The following is a 21724-nucleotide window of genomic DNA, read 5'->3' on the forward strand; positions in this document are numbered from 1 at the left end:
GGTTTTCAATCCAAGTCTCTAGAGCAGCACTTCCCAATCTTTTTTCTTTATGCTGAGCAGTACATCAGCCCCAAATGGTTTAAGACCACTGCATAAGCCAAGATTTATAACAAGGTTTCTGTGGGTAGCATGGAATCTGTGAATTTCCCAGGCAACATCAGCAGGACCCCAAGTATACTATTTCAAGAGAGGTGTTTCTGCCAAAAAATCTTGCAAATTTTGAACAAGGACATCAAAATCATCATAATATTTTGAGATTTTTTTGAGATGTGGGCCTTTAAGTAAGAGTTGTGTGCTCTGTCTCACACACCCACACACCCACACACACACCCAACACACACACACAGACACCAGCACACACACCTAGACATGCTTCCAGTCAATTCCTTTCCCAGAATTGCCTTTGGAACCCTGTGCTGCAGTTTGGCAGTCTAAAAGCCCAGTACATGTTAATAGCCCAGTGCACAGAAAACAGATTGAACTCCCTACCCTCCCACTACAGAATGCCCCATTTCAAACAGTTGGGTCTACAAAGTTTCATGTACTGTAGCAGTTTTTATACTGTCCTCCACCTTGCTGCTTGATCCCTCCTTCATACCTCATCCATGGCATAATGAAACATCCATATCTCTTTGCTCTAAGAGCTTAAGGGAAGGTGGATTGTATATACGTTCGAGGTAGTCCAGACAAGAAGCACAACTATGAGTACTAACTCTATCTTTAGTGTAATGTTACATTAACAGAATCTTACAAGGCTGAGAGTATTCCTCCCCTCCTCTCCTTTTACCATCTGAAAACTAGGGTGGGTTCCCTTCTGAAACACTTCCCACACCTCCTCTCCTTCTGTGGGCTGAGATATCTTTTACATGCCAGTTGTCCAGTCTCCCAAGGTCATTCCCACATACCATTACAATACCATTCTAAACATAGAGTAAATCTTTAACTCTCAGCCTAATCTTACAGCCCCCTTGTCATTGGCAGGTCATGAAAAGTCTGTGACATTGGATTCATAATTCCAACAGCTAGTGGGCGGACAGGCTAAGACATGAATGGCTTTCTTGTTTGCTTGTGTGTGTAAAATAAACTCAGTGTTATTTGGAACTTTAATACATTAGCTGTAACTAATGATCTCTTTCATGGCTTCTCAGTCCAAACAGTAATAGCAATGGGTTTGAAGAAAGCAATTTGCAAGATAATGCAATACATTTTCAATCTTGATTTAAAATTGGACAGATCCCAAGTCCCAAACTATGTTTTAGGGAATGTTTATTTTCTATTCTGAACAGTTTCTTTAAGACACCTTTCCCCTTACACAGAATGAAGTTCATGCTAGCAAGAGTTTAATGCCCTACTGTTGAAACGTGTGGAAGGATGGTTCAGTAGCATTCCCTACTCAGATCACCACTGCATATGTGCAGAACTAGCCATTGACTCAACGGTACATATTCTGCTGCACTAACCATTATATCAGGATTGGTGAACTCTGATATACGTTCTCCTTGCCAAACCTACAGGCTGGACTAAGTTTGAGATTATACACTTCTTACTAGGAGACACCTGTACTACAATTCTTTAAATTGTTAAATTTTGCTCCATTGCAGTTGCCATCAAAAGCCACAGAGCAGTGGCTTTAAACCTGTTAAAGTTTGGGGAACCTAGTTGTTTGGGGTATTATAAAGGCAACTAACAGTTGCTATTTGAATATAGGTTGGTCAATGTTCTCCCCAACAGTTGAGTCATTTGGGGACCAAACTGACTCAGTTGCTCACCAAAAAGCAATACATAAGTTTATTGTGGGTGCATCTGACCAACTGAATAAAAAAATCTTTTAGAGTGGCTTCTGGCTTTTTATATGAGTGTAAACAAATTCCATTACATCTTGGACAAAAGACTTCTGGTTATAAATGGATCATGTATTTGCTATAGAAAATCAAGCTGAAGTCCTGATTTTAGCCATTAGAGCTCCAGATTGTGATTCTGCATTGTACTCTCAGGGATGCTTCTGAAGGCTGATTTAGTACAATGAGAATTCAGACTGCTAAAATATCACCCGGATTGAGACAGCTGCTAACTTTTTTTAAGAAGCAGCAGATTCTGAGATTTCTCTTTGCTTATGTAGCAGTCAACATTCGGTTTATCCTGGAGCATAAAAGGTGCATTTTGAAACAGTCTATTTTACCTAGACAAAATTGTTTTCCAAATTTTCTGGTTGGGAACTCAGACAAATGAGAAGAGTATTATATAAAACTTTGCACCTCATGTAGAACTCAGGGATAAAGGAGCCCAGTTTACGAAAAGCTTTGCTAATTCACAATAACTTAACATTTCAAATGTACTATAGGTACGAATAAAAACTTTGTAACTCAAGCCACTGAAGAAAATAAGACAAGTTAGCATTGTATACTCATGAATTATATCTAAAACAGGTTGTTATTGCCTGCTTCACCCTGTGCATTAACACACATGAAGAAATATTCCCACTCAGGAAACAATAAGTATATCCACAGCAATTCACTTGAATTTTTGCAATGGGCATAATATCCATGAAGACTTTTGGAACCATAACCTGACCCTGTTTATTCCTGTACAATGCATGTATCTTGAGGTGTAAAATACACTGAAAGTACTAGAATATTTAGTAACATAATGGGAAGACTAGTTTTTCTCTATTTGGGGAGGTGAGGCCCAATGGAAAGAGAAGAGGCAGCCATGAGAAGTTGGCTGGGCTTCTGTTTTTTGGGTCAATTGGATAAATTCATTCTAGTATGATTATTTTATTTATTTATTTATCAAATTTGTCACTGCCCATCTCCTCCGACCAGAGGGACTCTGGGCGGTTTACAACACAGAACAATAAATATACAATAAAATTCTAATAAATATACAATAAAATTCTAATAAACTCCCTCTAAAACAATTTCTTAACTATTGATCAACTATTCATTTAAAATAAAAGGTCTATAATGGGTGGATAAACACACACCCCTTTTGTTATTGTGGTTGTTGGCTGGCTAACCTGAAAAAAGAAAAACAGCAACATGATTTTACTCTCAACTTTTGATAGAGAGTATTGATCACTGGTTTGACAAAAATGTAATCACCTTGCTTTGTGCAGTAACATCAGAAGAACAAATAGCATCGATGGTCACTAACCTCCAGCAGGAGACAACCCTGAGAGAACGTGATTTTGGACTAAGGGGCTGCTTTGGGTTTGGCTATTGTGTGTGTGTGTGTGTGCATGCGTGTGTGCGTGCATGCATATTTTCTTCCGAGGACTTCTGCAATAACAGAATTCTATTTCTTGTAAGGGCACCTAGGTTCAGCAAATGCAAGCCTCATACGGTGAGGTGTTTAACATAGCAGTGTGGGGGCATTTTATTTGTTGTATGCTACTTATAAAACTAAGTCATTTGTTTCCAACAAAGCTAAAGAGTATAAGCCTTTTAGAAATTCTCTTCAGACAAAAAATGGGAACCTCCATTAGACAGTCCTTTGTCTTACAGCATGGAGCCAGTCCCAGCTGGGAAGAGAACAAAAGCTTTGAAATCCATTCAACAAAGGTTTATTACTTTCCTATCGGAGGAAAAAGAATCTCACATCAAAAAACCTGGGTGGTTATCTAAGTGCTAGATTTAACATTTCTCTATCAGGATTAAATAATTGTTCCACCTCAGGTAGGTAGGTAGGTATGCCACTTACTGAAACTAAAGAGAGTTTTCTTTCTTTATAAAAGCCACAGCTTCAGGATTTCAGAGTGCTGTTTTACATTTTTCCTCCGCCAACAGATCATAAAATTCATGCCACTTCACCTTGCTGGGGCCAGTAACAATGGCAGGCAAGATTTGGCTGGCTGAAAAATGTGCAATACACCTTCCAGGGCAGGCTGCTGCTGCTGCAGTGTTGTCCTACCTAGGAATAACACAACAGACTCAGAATGAATTGACAAAGGACATGCTTTGCATGCAACAATCTAGTCCCTGCCACTTCCTCCTAGGCCAAATGAATTTTATAAATAAACAAATAAATAGTAAACCACTTTTTTGCAACCAGGAATGGCCTATTACTTTTACTTTGGAGGGGACACCTGACAGACACAGATAGATTGGTAAAGTCATCCTAGGGAACAGCCTGCCTTTAATTTTATTGCTTTTTCAGGATTTGGAGGTGCTTTCTAAAATGTTAAATGGGTAAATTAATCCTAATGAATTTAATTTAATTATTTGAGTTAATTTGTTGAATACTTAAAATAATATAAAATATGCCACAGATTTTCAGCATTTTGATGAAGAATTTTATCAGTATGATCTTGATAGAAGAATGGGGAGGTCTTTAGAGACTACAAAATGGTCTGGGCCTTGCAGTTTGCCTGCTCCTAGGGTTTCCAGGAGGCATAGCCTTAAAATGAAACATTGCCCTGTCTTTTGTATATCACTTCCTGAGCAGCTTTTCTCGCGGTGCAGCACTTCCCTAATAAGTGCTAAGGGCAAGTTAACAAGCCCTGCTCTGTGATCTTAGTTAGTACTGTCCTGTCCAGGCTACTGCCTGAAATTGACAAGACCATAATCAATTACATGCTGAAGGCTTTTGCTTCCTAAGGGGCTTTAGCACATTCCTGTCAATGTGTATTCCCCACTGAATGCCTGTTCTCACTTGTAATCCCTTCCTCTCCAAAGAATGTAAATACAAATATTAAACAGTTAGTGTGTCCTCCTTTCCCTCCCATTTGTCCTCCTTTCCAATTGTCCATGTCCTCCTTTCCCTGTTCAGATATCTGGTAACCCTACCTACTCCTGACTTAAAAAAAAAAAAAAAAGACTTACTTATGAAACCACAAAGAACTAGTGCCAGTCAGTGTGTTAACAATACTAAGCTATATGGATCAATATTCTAATATAGTAACATTCTATACTATGAATTGTCAAAATTCAGCATTTGAAGTGAAAAGAGGAAAGCCTAGCATTTCCACATGACATTACTATTCTAGAATGAGCTCCTCATCTCTCTGATCTCACTTCATTATCTGTGTTCATGTAATGGAATGTGAGAATGACTTTGGAAAACGGAGGAAAGAGATGCTGCCTGGGAAATGATCAGATAAAAGGGGGAGAAGCCCACAACTGAGTAATGGTCAGAGAAAGAAACTTAGAAAGGATCCGCCCTAACTTGGCAGGTGGTAAAAAGGGACGGTAAGAGATTTGTACTTTGAGACTTGCAAGATTCTGTTAATGTAGCCTAACAATAAAGTAGAAGTAACTCATCTGGTCATGTTTCCTGTCTGGTTTACCTGGGAGGGTTGACAGTTCAACAACTGAACCAATTTATTTCTGACTCAGTTGCTTTGTATCTTGGGTTACCAGAGGTCCAGCAAAAAGAGGACATGTCTCCTTTTTGTCCTCATGTCCTCCATCTGGCAGGCATAGCCTTAAAATAAAATATTGTCCAGCTTTTGAGCATCTTGAGGGTTGTTGTTTTTTTTAATTTGTGGGGTTTTGGACTGTTTTCTCATTAGTCATTCTTACTTTCATGTATTGTGTCCTTGTAAATTGTCTGCTTCTTTCTTTCCATCATTCACTGACAGACTCAACAGCCTAGATTTACATTAATTAATTTATTTCCTCATTCCAGGAATCAGTTTCAGTTCAGCTCCTTCAAATCTATAATCACTGTAGTCCATAGATCACATGATATGTCATGGGATTCTATGGTGACATTTGGAAAGTGCATTATTGATTTTATATTATCACTAGCATATGTTCTTGACAATAAAGATTTGATGGAAAAATGTGATTGAAAAACCAGTCTTTCTGATATGGAAAAAGTAATTTCATATACATGTAGGCCGAAGTACGTTTATTTTGCAATTTTTCACTCTAATTTTGGTCATGGATGCCAAGAATGTTAAACAGTTAGTGTGTCCTTTCCCCCCATTTGCCCTCCTTTCCAGTTGTCTGTGTCCTCCTTTGCCTATTCAGATATCTGGTAACCCTGTTTGTATCCGAATATGCTATAAAGCTAGGCTTTGAAATGCTGAGACTTTGTGTAGCTGGTAGGTAATCCATTTCCTCATTTGCACAATCACTGATGTCATCTCAACTTCCAGGCTTCAGCTGACTTAATAGGTCTTTTAAAGGAAAAAGAGGTCTATTTATTTATTTATTAAATTTATACACTGCCCATCTCACTATAAAAGTGATTTTGAGTGGCTTACAAATAAAAAAGTCATTAAAAACCATTATGAAAATATGGTATTTTTTGTATTATGAGAATACAAAAATTACAAAAGATAGAAGAAGATAAAAAGGGGAAACTAAAAGGAGGAAAGAGTGTCTTTAAGCCACGAACCACCCGCAGAGCTGCCTATCGCTCTTGGATCCCCAAGCTAGTTGGCAGAGCCAGGTCTTGGCACTCTTCCTGAAGGCCAGAAGAATGGGGGCCAACCTCACCTCAGGGGGCAAGATGTTACATTTATGGTTTTTCAGCTCTACTCCACTGGAACTTCCCTGATTTTTTTTGTATACAACTAGACAAATACACAAAATAAGAAGCAATTCATTTTCCCCCCTTTGCATGGATTGGGAATGAGGGGGGTTGTTATATCAGAAGCTGCAGCAGCTTGGGACAGAACCATGATAGAAAAACAGTGAAGCAGTTGTCATTACACCATGACGTTAAGCTTGAACTTTCATAATTGTGTCCCAATATTGCACGCAGTTGTATAAGTCATGTAGTTCGCACTGCGCCATCACAACCCACATGTCATTATTTGACCCCCTTGCCCCTTCTAAAGGACACAGACCACATAGGACTACACAATGCATTCAGAAAAGTACTCTAAAAGTATGTTAGTGTGCATGCACACTCATGTGCAGGTAATACTTCCATTGGGAACTCCAGCACAGTGAAGAGGTGCAACTGCACATTGATACACAGCCAGAGAGCCTTCGAAGCAGCCAAGCAAACTTTCAAAAAACAGGACTGCTTCAATACTCAAATATGTTCACTCAAGTTAACATTTTGCAAAGCACCGATTTTAAATGCTTTGTGCAGCCTTCTTAAATAACATTCTTTGTTTCTTGTTTTCAGAGAGGTATAAGTGAAGATGATCATATCTTGAGGGACTGATGAATGGAAAGATTGGTGGCTTAGAAGAACCCAGCTTATCCCTGCAATTTTGTAAAATGTAAAATCTGGCAATGCAGAAGATACCCCACAGAACAAGAAGTTCAGTGGGTGAACTAAATTGGCATCCACTATTGTGTAGGGAATTATGTATTTTGGGGGTATACATATTGATGTGGAGGAAGATATCACTGGATTCTTGTTTTGAATGCAAGACATGGGTAAATGGAAAGGGTCGCTAGAAATCCTTAAACTCTGTATCTTCCCAGGTTGTGAACATCTGGACCAGAGTATCCTCAGGCTATAAGTGACATTACCATTTGTGTTTCATCTGAAGAATAATACTTTAAATTCATAGGGTTTGTGGGTTGTTTTTTTTTAATGTGTTTTTAGTTTGGGCATCTCCACTTAATACACCCAGCCTGAACTGTGAGTCTTAAACAGAAAATGAATTATTTTTTCAGACCCTGGGGGATTCTCCATAATAGAACAAGGTTTGCACAATTTATTCCTTGGTAAAGAAATACTTCATTTTATCTTCCCTTCTATTTTTCCAGTTCACTGCCAACATTTCCTCTATAATATATACTTTTTTTTAATTTAAAAAATTCATTTTCATTTTTTACAAAATAGGAAGCTCATAGCAAGATAAGAAGCTCCATCTGCCTCGAAGAAAAAGGATACAGGGTTTTATGGATTTTTTTTTTTACTAATCCAGTAGTGTCTTAAATGACAGTGCCACTTAGAAATGCTTTCTCCATATTTATGAAATGATTATTTGACAAAGAGACATTTAATATTGTTAAAATAATTACTGTGTCTATTTAGTATACCAGTTTGAGTTATTATCAGGCAAACTATACAATGCTGGATAATTTCATAAATTATTATAAAGCCTTTTACAATTGGCTTCTTAATAGCGTTGTTGCTATTTTTGTTATTCTCATATTTTGTATAGAAGTAATAATTGGATTTCTGAAACGAACAGGGGCTGTGTGTGATGTAGGGAAGAGAGAGGAGATAATCCAAGCCTCTACCCTCTGATACTTGCAAATTGATACACCAGAAGATTGTGAGCATCAGATCTTATAGCATGCTTTGACTACTACTTTAGAGAAAGATCCATCTATTTATCTAGAAGTTCAGCAAAGTCTATTTTTTAGTGATGGTTGCTGTGACATTGATAAATTACTTTTCCAGCATCTCTTATTCACAGTAACTTTTTATTCATTATTTTTAAGGAAATGATGTGACTCTTTACTAGAGGTGGAAGTTGTAGGAGGCGATCAATGTTAGCATCATAGTGGCAAAAAATCAGGAGTCTGACAGTACCTTTTCCAACTAACACATTTTATTAAAAGCATAAGTTTTCATGAGCTGCAGCTCACTTCATTAGATAAATTATTTACTCTGATGTAATATTGTACAAGTTAACATACTTATATGAAGTAATATTTGAATCAACACTCTCATTCTGACAGTGATTTAATATCTTATAGCCCATAAAAGATGGTTTATAAAAATCAAAACACTGTGTAGTCAAAACCCAACACACCAATTCTGCTAAAAGCAAACCTGGATTTAAAAATAACCAGAAAACAAAGGCGTTTCTAACCCATCCTTAAAAGAAGAAGGAGGTGTGCACAGCCTCTCCCATCTAGTTCACATGCAATTCCCTCCTAAAGTCTTGGGTGCATCCCAAAATTTTGGGTACAGCTTCCAGAAACCATCCACACATTGCCATTGAATTGTAATTTTTATTGTAGCAAAGAGGTAGTGTAACAATACTAACTATGTTCAATTAATTTAATTTAAATATAATGTAAGTTTATATTGAATCCAATTTAGTTCTGTACCTCGATCTGCCAACTTTTTGGAGTGTGCCCCTCTCTATGCCACTCAGAGGCCAAGTGTGATCCCTAGTCAACCATCTCTGGAGTAGAAAGAGAAAGTGGTCCCTCTGGTGGAAATTTCATATTTTGTTCCAGTATTAGCAGCATAGAAAGCAGGCGCTAGGATGGCTAAGTTCATATGGATAAAGGTGATCCTTTAGATAACAATATCCCAAACTGTTTAGGGCTTTCAAGTGAATCTGGAAACAAATTGATATCCAGGATGACTAGTGTAGGATATATGTTATACATTCTGGATGGGTACCTTATGTATTGTGTTGTGTTGATTCTATTCTATTCTATTCTATTCTATTCTATTCTATTCTATTCTATTCTATTCTATTCTATTCTATTCTATTCTTATAGCAGCCCACTCCAACAGACTCTGGACTCTACCAGCATCATAGAATCAACCTTTTCAAGTAATCAAAGCTGTTTCTGAGCTGTCTTTACGGGCCACCCACAATACAGGGCAGTGTTTCAGTGCCACTAGTCACTCCCCTCTGGCTCCCTTCTTGGCCAGTTAGCTAACTTCTAGAGAGGCATCTACTTGCATAATGCCTGATGAGGCTTTCCCTAGGGCTTCTCAGGTCTTATGTGTGCTCCTTATGTTCCCAGGTTTAGTTCTCTTTTGAAAGAGTGCTGGTCCTGTGTCTCCCAGTAGATCAATTCAACCAGAAAAGACAGAAGATCTGCCATTTGTTTGTTGCTGGTTTGGTCATTGTTGGGTGTATTACAGGTTTTCTGCTACTTGTGTTGCCAAGGGGGTTCATGTGGCCATAGTTTTTATTATTTTTATGATCCCTGAGGACTCACACATGAGTGCTACAACTATTGCCATCACTGTGCAGTGCTCTCAGGACCAGTGCCATACAGCTGTAGTTTTCTACAGTGGTTGCTGCAGCACACCATTTTGGGGTGGAGGGGCATCATATTGCCTCTCCCATTCTGGCTTTGGCTGCATTAAATGCTTTGGTGATTCTTATGATTATGGGGGAGTCAATCACAGTTGTATGCTTCTGGACACCAATTCCAGAGCACTTGCTGTCCATGGCAGTTCCCTGGTTAACTCCAGGTGTTGCCAGCTTTGAAATGAGAACTGAGCTTCCTGGTCACTTGCTGCCAGTACCACTCTTTCTTCCCAGCTCTGGTTGGGACTAGAGCTTGCCTAGTAGCAGTCAATTCCTCCTTTCACCCCTCTGGGCCTGTAACTTGTCAGTTGAGCTAATTTGGAACCCAGGTTTAGCACTTGTTCGGAAGAGTATCATATCTATGTTCAGAAAAGGCCCAATTCAGAGGTAATAGAAGTAAAGGCGGGATTGGGAAGGCTTGGTCCCATCTGACTCCAAGAGTGCCCCCCCAGCACCTGCTGTGAGTAGGCAGTTTGACAGGGAATCATCTCCCCCACCCCACCTCACCCAGTGGTAAGGAAGTCGATGGGTAGTTGTTTTCCTACTAATAGAGGATGCTGGGTGGGAAGGAAAATGAAGCAAAAGGATCCAATCAACAGTTTTCCTTTACTTGATCTGTGTAAGGAGAGCACCATTCACTGATCAGTAATGTGAGCAATGCAATTTATGCTAGCAGCACACTTTTCTGTCAGCTCAAGGACTGCTTGACAACATTTAACTCACTGTGTGGAAGAGCTCTCTAAAGCACAAAATCTGTTTTCTACTTTTGAAAATCAGAGTCTTCCAGATATAATTTACTTTTCCTTTAATCTGAAATTGAGTTGTATCCTCAGTGAATTGGAGAAGACTGTTCCTCTACAGAAAGCCAGGCAGCCAGCCTGCTCTGACTTAACATTTCGAGCATAAGACCTACTGTAACCTTATGTGATCTAGCTAAGATTGAATTACTAAAATTGATATTTGATTTTAGTGTAGAGCATGGATATAGCAAGAACTATGTTGTATATTTGGACACAGTCAATGGTTATCATGCTTACTTTCTTATTCTCTCATAGATCTTTCTTGGTCAAATGGTGAATCATTTATTCCCTCAGAATTCTGGAAAAGATATACAGTAAGTTCTGGTTGCCACCTTTGAAGAAGAATATAATACAGCTGACAAACCTGTAGAAGAGGGCAACTAAACTATGTGATTCAAACACCTTTCTTATGAGAAAAGGCTAGAAGATTTAGAACTTTTTAGCTTACAAAAAAGGCAACCAAGTGGGGATACAATTGTGGTATATAAAATCATGCATGGCATGGAGAATTTTTCTTCCACACTCAAAATACTAGGACCAGAATCATCCAGAGATACTGATAAGAAGTTTTAAAAATGCTTCTTCACACAGTGAATTAACCTGTAGAATTAATTACTACAAAATGAGCTCATGGCCATTAACTTTCTTGCAGGGAGCACTGTGTGGGACTGAGGTATTTCTGACACTTAGCTTGCAATATGTCAGGTTTGCTTGTTTGTTTAAACATTTTTTTAGAATTAGAGTTAAGCAGTACAGTGAGCTTGGAGAGCATCAAAAAAAGATGCTTACAGGCATATTTGTGCTCATAGATGCCCTGTTGCTCTCAGACCCCAGGCCAGGCACTGCTATCAATCGCTCAGAAACTCAACCCTCCATTTAGGAGCTATATACAGAAACGTCACAGACTCAACACTGCTAGATAAGTTGGTTTATTGAGGACAAGAAAAAAACATGTATGCAGAGATCTGTCTACTGCAGAACATGGATATCAAATCATATGTGTGTGTGTGTGTGAGAGAGAGAGAGAGAGAGAGAGAGAGTCTCAGGTTTTAAATCTTAAGCTACTTTCTCCCACCCTTTTGAGTCAAGAGAACTTTGGCCATCCCTCCCACCCCATCCTGTGAACCCACACGCAGTTGAGGTTGGGAGACATCTGCTCAGTGTTTACATAATGGTTCTATCCAGAATGTGCAGTGCTGGTTCCTGCCTTGCAAGCTTCAGCCTTACAGTTCTCTATTGCTTCTCATGACTGGCAGATCTGATCAAGCACTTTTCAAATTTCAGTCTTTATCAGACATGATCTAAGTGTCCTCAAGGTTTCCTTGGCAACCATGGAAGCTGAAAATGTGTATTTAAATGGTAGCTAATATTCTCAAAATGCTTGACAGCTGCATCAAATTCTTTTCTTGTATAAATTCAGTATACATGTAAAACGCTATAAAAGTCTGGCTTATATCTATCTTTCACAGTTGAGATTTTACTAATTGTTCTTACTGTTTATAATCATGTTTTGTAACCATAATCACATGTTGGTTAGTTTTTTGTTTTTGTGAATTAAACGTTGCCTGGAAAGCAATGTTCATTTTAAAGGGGTGTAAGCACTGTGTTTTTTCCTTAGATTTGTGTGTGTGTGTGCATGTGTTTTTGTTATTATTGGTTGTTGTTTTTTTTAAATTTTGTAAGGGAAAGTATAAATTGTACTTTTTAAAAAAAATCTGATCTTGAATTTTCTGCGGTGGCTTTTTGGGGATTTGCAAGGGAGCATCTGGAACTGTTGGCTGAGCAGTACATCACATTTTGGTGATGCTGTCACTGAGAGACGTGGCGGAACAAAAGCATAAGAGGTGACAAATTGTGCACCCCTCTTCATAATTAGCCAAAATATCTCAGTATGAAGCAAAGCATGGCTCTTAATTAAGAGGCATGTGGGAAGTTATTTTCCATTTTAAAAAGGCCTTTCTGTTTCTCCTCCCTCCCCAATCATTGCACTAGGAATGGAGAATGATATTTAAGTCAGATGCAGCAGACTGACGCCCAGTCCCCAGTGTGGCAATTAATATTTCACACCTGCTAAGCAGAGCAGAGGCAGAAGGAGAGAGGGGAATAGCATTGAAAAGGGAGGTTGAACTACAAGGGTCTAAGGGTTTTAAAGTGTGAAGCCACAAAAAACAAAATGCCTTTTGTCATGCAGAGAACCGAATGGTGAGACCATTGTTACTGAAACTTGGATAGTGGGAGGGGGCTTTATAAAAAGGAATAATGATTTGGAAGTAAATAGCCTGTGAACTGCAGCATCTGAAGATCTGAAAGAACATCATCTCTGAATTGAAAGAGAAAGCCATCTGCAGGTTTTAGGATCAATAAAGAAAACTTGGTGTGGTATTCTAAAAACGCCATGGCCTGAGTGCTTTGAAATTTGAATGCCACTATCTTCTTAAAACCACCACCAGCTCCCAATACATACACCTCAACTCCCCAGGATATGGAAGGCTCATCGAAATGATAATTCACACTAGCCATTGGGGAGCTTATATTCCAGGCAAAGGATGATAACTTGGAGGAAAGGAGAGAAATCTCCAACTGGCCTGTGTAAATTGGGCCACAGATTACATTCTAGCTGTGTATCTGCTCTTTGAGTTACTTCACATACAGTATAACTGGTGTTTTTTTTTATTTATTTGTTATTGGAAATTCATATCCAATGAATTTCCTATAGAGGATTGGAATTATAAGCAAACTGCAGGTACATTTGCAAGTGGCATTTTTTTACTTAGTATATTCATGAACATTTGATGTATTATTTTTAACCAGAGTACCTGAAGTATTTCATAATATATATGAAAGTATAACAACTTACAATTTAGAAATTATAACCAGCAGTACTTGAGGGTGGGGAACAAGGGGGGCAAAATGACCAAAGTAGAGTCATACCAACACAATACAAATCTTTATGTACATGTGTTGTGACTGGATGCTTCCAATTATAAAAATCAAACACACCAATGAGCAAAAATGAAGAGAAAGAGACAGATTGGGGTTGTTGTTTTTTTGCATATGCATACACAAACAAAAACAACTAGAAAAATTGGACTGTATGTCTGTGTTTTTCATTAACTGGCATTCCTATCCCAGTCTTCCCTAAGCTGGCATTCTCCAGATTTCCTATCCAACATGACCAGAGGATAACCTGGGACCTACAGTCTCAGTACATCCAGGAGGGGTTGGGAAGGGCTCAAAGAGAAAATCCAGACTCTTGTTTGCTACTGTTTTTCCAATAGAAGAGAATATACATAGCTCAGCATTGAACTGTGCAGTCTTTGGTGCTCTCTGAGCTTGGTTGTTTGCTTGCAGACGTTTCATTACCCAACTAGGAACTGATGATGTTACCTAGTTGGGTAATGAAACGTCTGCAAGCAAACAACCAAGCTCAGTGTTACTGTTTTGTTGACAACTTCCTTCACTTCCCTACTGTGCTATACCCAGTAGGAAATGTATGTGCTCACAGTGTATAAACAGACAATTCCTTCATGACAACTGTTGTTCCTACAGCAACCTTTTTTTTAGACCATGTTGGAATCCTGAATATTTCATGTATGTAAATAATAAAAACCCTGTAAGAGACAACCTCCTCAGTCTATTCATTGGTCTCTTTAGCAACCAAATCAGCCAGCAGGAATCATTATTGGTTGCCAAGTTCATGGAATTTTTTTTCATATTGGCTGGCATGCACCTTCAAAGACCTCTAATATCTTTGAAGGCTTGCTTCATACTGGAAAATTTCCCATTTCTAGACCCCCTCCCCTCCCCTCCTCCTTTTCCCCTTTTCCTTTATTTTGGTCTTCTGCTAAAATTTAATATATGTTTTTGTGTTTTTGTCTTTTCTCTGAATTAAAAGTACCTCAGGACACCATTCTTCCTTTCCCATTGCAGTGTATGTGTGAGCCACTGTGAGAAATGCCTCTCATTTCTTATGCTTTCTGCATGTCCTCAGTTCTGTACAGTTTCATTTTATAGTCAGGTGTCTTGCTAGACCAAATTTTACCACTGTTTGAGTTACAGGACAGCTCTCTCAAGAGAGATACAAGACAGATTGCAATGTTCAGTCCTCTAAATAGTAGACCTGAGGAATGGATTTGTTCAACTCAGGGGAGTTTGAGGGGGGGAAAAGTATCTGATTGGAGTTTCTGTGAATGTTTCTCTACAAACAGTCATCATTCAATTCTGCTTATTCTTTGAGTTACAGATTCTTTTTGCTTACAAATTGTACAAATATGATGGACAAGATTCATCCATTGGGAACAAGCTTTTACCACTTTCTAGCTGATGCCTTCCCCCATCCCCTGTCTTGGAAGATGCTCAAAAAAGCATTTGTTTCCAGTACTGAATTTTCTTGCCTAGGTGATAAAAATCTGCAGCAGCACCTTTCACAAGAAAAGTAAGAATCTTCATAAATGCTACAAATGTCAGAGCACTCAAATGCCAGAACACTTAATTAACAATTCCATTGATTGAATTTTACTATATTATTAATAGTGCAACTGTAATATTTAAAGTGTGATAATAAAAGATTTATTGTTGCTACTTTTGTAATGTACTTTTCTGGATGGACTAAGGATAGTAATAAGAATATGGGGATAGAATTGGTAATTATTTCAGTTGATTTATTCCAAAATGAAAGGAGATGTTCAAGAGTCTCATCCTCTGATACTTGGGGAATGAATAACAATTTCCTTTTCTATTAGAGGCACGTCAAGTAGTTTTCTCTTTGTTCAACTCATGGCATTGCTGTAGTATTTAAAGTTCATTTCATAGGCAGGGACAAATACAATTGGCATGATGAGGAAACAGATTTGGCTTGATGTAGAAAACAATCCCTATATGACAGATGACCATAGGAAAAGCATCATTCAAGTCAAGCTCATGCACTTAACCATCTGCTTAATCCATGTATTTGTGACAAAATAAATTCTTTCTATTCCTATGCAGAGTTATCTTCATATAGGGGTTGGGGGGGAGCAACAAAGCACTATACTCTGGTTGTTCCCTAGTTCTAAGTGAGATTGCAAAGAAACAAGGAACATTATGATGACACATCTAGATTTTAATTATCTTTGAAAGCAGGTGAGATTAGGCAGACTTGTGTGGCATAAATATGCTCCAGGCCCATATGTAGCAGAAGGAATTATAGCATACACCCACTGATCTACAGAATTGTATATTCCTGATTATCATTACCAGTGATGGATGAAGCCCTAAAGATTTGCAGTGGGAAGAATATCCAGCTAATTTCTGAAATGCTAACTTCCCTGTAATTTAGGAATTTATGAGGTTCTTATCACTGTAGCATCATTAAATTGTTTTACATGCACAGTTTATTTATTGTTGTCATGCTCAGCCTGCTATTTACAACTAAGGAAATGGAAAACATGAGTGATCAGGATTATACGTGGAGAAAATTCCAAGGGTAAATGTAAAGGGAATTATCTTATAACAATGTGCATTAAATTCCTTTACTTGGGAAGTTGTGATATCTAGAGAATTTTATTTTCAGTTATATCTTCAGTTCTCTTGAAGCTTTTATGGAATCTTCCAGCTAGAACCCCATGGAGCAGAATGAATAGAAGGGACCCAGATGCAACTTATTAACTGAAAGTTAACTGATAGATGTTACCAGGTGTTGAAAACCCATGGAGATGAATGTTCATTTGACATCATCACCCTTGCACAAGTGTGGGCACGCAGAACCTCAAAAGCTGATGGAGCATTTTTTTAAAAAATTGAGCATCAAGAGTATGGTAAGGAAATGGTGTCTTAAAGCTTGCATAAGCTTATAGTATCTTCTGATTCCCTTAAAACCTCTGAAACTCAAGTCAAATTTATTCTGTCCCCATCAGCTTTTCATATTTTCATCCTCAACATGCCCCCATAAAGCTTGGTGTAGATTTTGAAGTGACAGAAGTTATAAACTCCTGGCCTAAAGTCCAAAGTTATTTAGGTTTTTAAAATGATATATATTGTCAGTTATCTATAATCACTTAATGGAATATTGAAAAAAAACATTTTTATATTTGTAAATCCCTTGTTTATTCACCTAATTCTTTTCCTTTATCTTTTTTTTTGTTCTTTCTCCCTTTCTGTTTATATTTTTGTCATAAAATTGTTCAATAAAAATCTATTTTAAAATTTATTTAAGTAAGTCAGTGCTCCTAGTAAGGCAAAGAACGTCTATCCTCAGAGTCTAATTTAGAATAGATTTGAAAAATCTGGCATAGAAAATAAAGATCTATAGAGAAGAAAAGTTTGGTCTACTGGCCATTTAGGTCTAGTGGTTTAGGCAACGGGCTAGAAACTAGGAGAAGAGAGTTCTAGTCCCACCTTAGACCTGAAAGCTGGCTGGGTGACCTTGGGCCAGTCACTCTCTCTCAGCCTACCTCACCACACAGGGTGGTGGTTGTTGTGGGGAAAATAGGAGGAAGAAGGTGTATTAGCTATGTTGGCCGCCTTCAGTTATTTATAAAAATAATAAAGGCGGGATAGAAAATAAATAAATAAATAAATAATAAAGTAAAGTAAAGTAAATTGTCAGTAATCCTCGCTCTCTGGCATCATTCAGAATTATGCCATAGTTTTCAACAACCGAGCTCTGCTTTATCAGCTGCCTCATTGTTTTCATCTTACATGCTCCATGTCAAGGGTGGCACTCTGTTGTCTTCCAGTACTATATTTTACCCACTTCCAGTGTCATGATTAAAGAATAACACACGTATAAGTCACTGCTGAATTAATTCTTATCCCTCAGGTTGTGCTCAATGGCTGCTCTTATGCAAATACTGTAGATACTACTTTGAAAGAGGGAAGGAACCACTGATGGTTTGGTTTCCTTGCACTGAGGCTGCATTTACTATATCCTTGCCACTTCAAGACTAGCTGTGATAACCTCCAGCACATGCACACTATTATTTTCCACTCCACAGGTTCCAATAATAGAATTTTCGGTCTGCAGTGCTAATGTTCCCTTGCTTTGCAGGAGAAAATCCTTTTTACTCTCTACTCTGGTGGAATGATCCTCAGCATCCATCTCTGCTTTAAGCTACACATATGGACATTTCCTGTTCTCTTCCTCCCTTGCAAGTCTTGGAAAAACTTTGCTGCTTGCACAAATAAAAGTTACTCTATTTGCTGTGCTTTATTACAAGTTGCTTTAATCTGACACCCATATTCCCTTCTGATTAAAGGAAGGCAAACTGCAATCCTATCAGCAGTTTTGAAACTCAGCAGGAGAGGCAGAGAAACCAAGGCCCTTTCCACTGACCACCAGACACAACTGCCACTGACTCTAAAATCATTCAGCAGGCAGCAATTCTGCAAAAGAGGGAGAGGCAGCAATATTTCCTCCAATAGTCTGGGTGGACTTATGTCTATGTAGCCCTCTATTAACTTGGGGCCCTTCTGGGTTCAGGACCTCATTTATTTCAAAGGCCCTGCTGGACTTTGTCCAGCTCCTATTGCTTCCTTTAGACAAAATTGGCACCTTGGATAGTCCACCCAGGGTCAGGACTTGGCAAAAAGGGATAAATCCCTCTAATCCCTCTATGGGAAATTCAGACTCGATAAAAGAATGCCACCTCATATTTGTGAACAGAAAAAAAGGTCCATTATTAATTTTATTCCAATAAACTACTGAAATTAAACATTTAACATAATGAAGTTACTATAGTAAGGCCAGCCCAAATCCTTTTTTATTTCAGTTCAACTAAAATTAACACTAGAGAATCCTTTTGTACCTTTAAATCTTTCCTAGTAGTTTAACCCTTAGGACATTTATTGTGAGGAATCAATTTTTATACAAAAGAGGCAATGAGTGGAAGGAATTGTATTTGATCCTGGCTCTGCTATTTAGGCTGATTGGCCATTTGGGGTAGGCATATGCTAAAGCCTTACACTTCACAAACTTGTTCTTGTGCTCCTACTTCAGATTCTCTCCTGGCTCTTCCATCTTCCTTCATGCAGTCATTTAATCCTCATTTATCCTAGTTGCTTCACTTTTTTGATCTCTGACCTCTCTCTCTTGATAACTTGGAGTGCCTTCTCCTGTTGTTCTTTTCCTCTCAACTCTTCTCTGACTGATCTGGCACCTCTGTCTCTCTCATCATTTTTCTTCTGCTCACCACTAGATGTCTTTGGTTCACATTTTTCTTCTCCAGATTTCCATGTAGACAATCTCCAGTACTTGGAATGTCTCCTTTAATCATCTGGGGGGGGGGGGACCTCTTTCTGCTTCTCTCCCTTATTTTCTTGATCTCTTGCTAGATTCATTTTTCCTGTAGGATACCTCCTCCTCTCCTGATCACTTCTCATAATATCCTTCTCAAACAAATTCTTTGCAACAAGCTCTCCTTGTAAACCCCTACCAAAGGATGCATGTATTTTCATACTATTGTTTCTTTTTTTTCCTATTGAAAAAAAGTTGGGATAGAAACAAAGAAACCCTAGAGTAATTGTGTAAGAAATCACACTGGTCATTTTTTAAAGAGCTGTGTGATTCAAAAGCCCTGCCACTGTACAAACAATAATCTGGCTGCAACTGTTCTGATTTACCATAGTGCTAACTTTAAATTTTTTGTTCTTATATTTTTTTACTTTGCTTAGACTTTGAAATCTCCATGTGTTAACTCATAAAGCTCAACAAATGTAAGTCTCTCAATAAATAACGCCCTTCTGGCAGATACTGAGAAAGCATGGGTTGAACTGGCTCTATTTTTGGTTCTTAGAAGTTAGGATCTGGCAGCAACGTAAGACTGGACCTTCTCTGTAGCTACCCCTAAATATTGGAAGACAACCCCTATTGAGATAAGAGGACTGACATCACTGGTATTTTTAAAGAATGCCTTAACTGTGCAAATTATTTTTATTTTTGAAATATACAGTATGTTACTTCAGTTGTTTTGGTTTTGATTTTTTGGGGTTGTAAATTATCCATGAACAAGAGATTGGCAGTATAGGCATATCAAGCAACAGTGATGAAAATAATAATATCCATAATAACTGCTATTCTTCTGACAAGGAGAAACAGTAAAAGCAGAGGGATATTCAGCTGGAGAGAGCAACTGGGTTTTATTAAAGACTACTTCTTATGTTATAATACAAAAATAAGCTTGCATGACTTGTATTTCAGAACATACATATCTACTAACCAACTAGTTCTCTCAATTTTCATTAATCATATCAACATAATTTAACTCATCTCATTCCTCATACAGCTGGACATACAAGTCATGGGAGTTTTGAAGCAAAGCCATTTTGCCTTGGTACTTTTCCCAAATGGCACATCTCTGACATGCAAATGTTTTTTTACACCCCTGCAAGGTCAAGTTGGACCAGCAACTTGTTCCCATCACTCTGACTTTGCCCAGAAATATCTTGTTTGTGTATCTCTGTACCTGGCTCTTGACAATCTCTGAAGCTGTCAGAGCTCATCAGCTGTCATTATAATGTTGGGCTGTGCCATCAGAAAACTGGCTGGAGAGAGCACAAACAGAATAAATAGAAACATTTGCTCCCTGATAGGTGCCTAGAATGAGAAGTCTTCTGGGGCTATATAGCTTTTGATGGCAGCCCTGATTATATGTCTCCTCTCACTGCTGTGTTTTTCCCAGGCCAGATTCCACTGTACATGAAAATTCTAAACAAAGCCACATACTTCATCCCTTGATGCAAAAGGTGATCTCAGCAACGTGTTTTGAAATGGCTTTGCTCCCAGTGAAAGCCAGCTTGATGATTTCTGACAGTTATGACAAACCTCAAATGAGACAATTAATATTTCACAGCTGTCAGATATAGATGGTGACACAAAAAGGGGAGGAAAAGAGTGTTTGACAATGACAATTTGCTCAAAATTTACAAACAACCATCAGTAGTTCTGAGCGTTGATAAACAGGTTACTTGAACAATTGTTCTAAAAGGACTACTGTTTGCCTCAAAATGATTTTTACTCTTATTCTCACATTATACTTCTTCTCTACCTTAAAAACAGTGCCAAGTTAAATGCAGAACTGATCACACCTAGACTATACAAGAATAGGCCGACTTTGCCCCATGTTATCCTCGGCATCTTTTCTAAGATATTCTAATGTAAATTGTGCCATTAATCTCTACCATTCCTTCCTATGTCAATTATGCAGGGTGTGTGTGTGTGTGTGTGTTTCTTCGTCGAATGGTGTTAATAACTCAATTCTATATATGTCTTACTCAGAAGTAAGTCCCATTAAGTTTTGGGAGGGGTTATGCCTACAATCTGCATAAACTCGTTTTCACAATAGATAAGGTGATCGTCTGCTGAGGTACAGAGCCACAGGCAAATAACTCAGTTTACATTCATGACATTTCTCCACCCACAAACTGAAAAATCGCTATAGACGTTGATTGAAATAGGAAATGTTTTGTTTTTTCCCTAGATGCCAAATGCAAGTCAATTTATCAGTGGCCATGACATTGAAAGAGACAGATTAATTTATGTTTATTTATCGGATGAAGAGACAGCAAACATGACATCATGGAACACTGCATCAAGAAAGGACAGGAATGATAAATGTCAACAATGAGAAAGTTTCACAGAATTTAATTGATATGTGGAAAGAAAACAAAAAGCAGAGAAACCAGGCAAATTAATAAAGAAAAAGAAGGTATGAGGGAAAATATAATAATTTTGCCCCTGCAGTAATAATAGTTTTGCCAGCATCAAAAATAAATGATGCATTCTGAACTTCTATCTCATTCCTGGACGAATTTTGTTACATGACAGATTGGGGCATTTTGATACCCCTCCATGTTGCCTTAGTTCTTATGTTGACCATTAGAGAATACCATCTCAATTCCTTGAAGGAACCTTAAACTCACTGCCCTCCCCCTTCACCCCAGGATCACTATCCTGCTGTGCTTTTCTTAGTAGGATGAAAACGAAGACTGGTGGAAAAGTATGCTTCAGGAGTAGTTGATCTGTGCC

At 38.2% G+C, this 21724-nt stretch overlaps 1 long non-coding RNA gene across 1 annotated transcript; it reads left to right on the forward strand.

The window, feature by feature from the left end:
• The first annotated feature begins 12476 nt into the window (after positions 1-12476).
• On the forward strand, positions 12477-21488 carry LOC134494836 (uncharacterized). Its single transcript, XR_010067703.1, has 2 exons — positions 12477-12566; positions 21177-21488. It is a non-coding gene; the product is annotated as an uncharacterized LOC134494836 (long non-coding RNA).
• Positions 21489-21724: the final 236 nt, after the last annotated feature.

The sequence above is a fragment of the Candoia aspera genome, chromosome 3, assembly GCF_035149785.1.
Source record: "Candoia aspera isolate rCanAsp1 chromosome 3, rCanAsp1.hap2, whole genome shotgun sequence".
Taxonomy (NCBI): Eukaryota; Metazoa; Chordata; class Lepidosauria; order Squamata; family Boidae; genus Candoia; species Candoia aspera.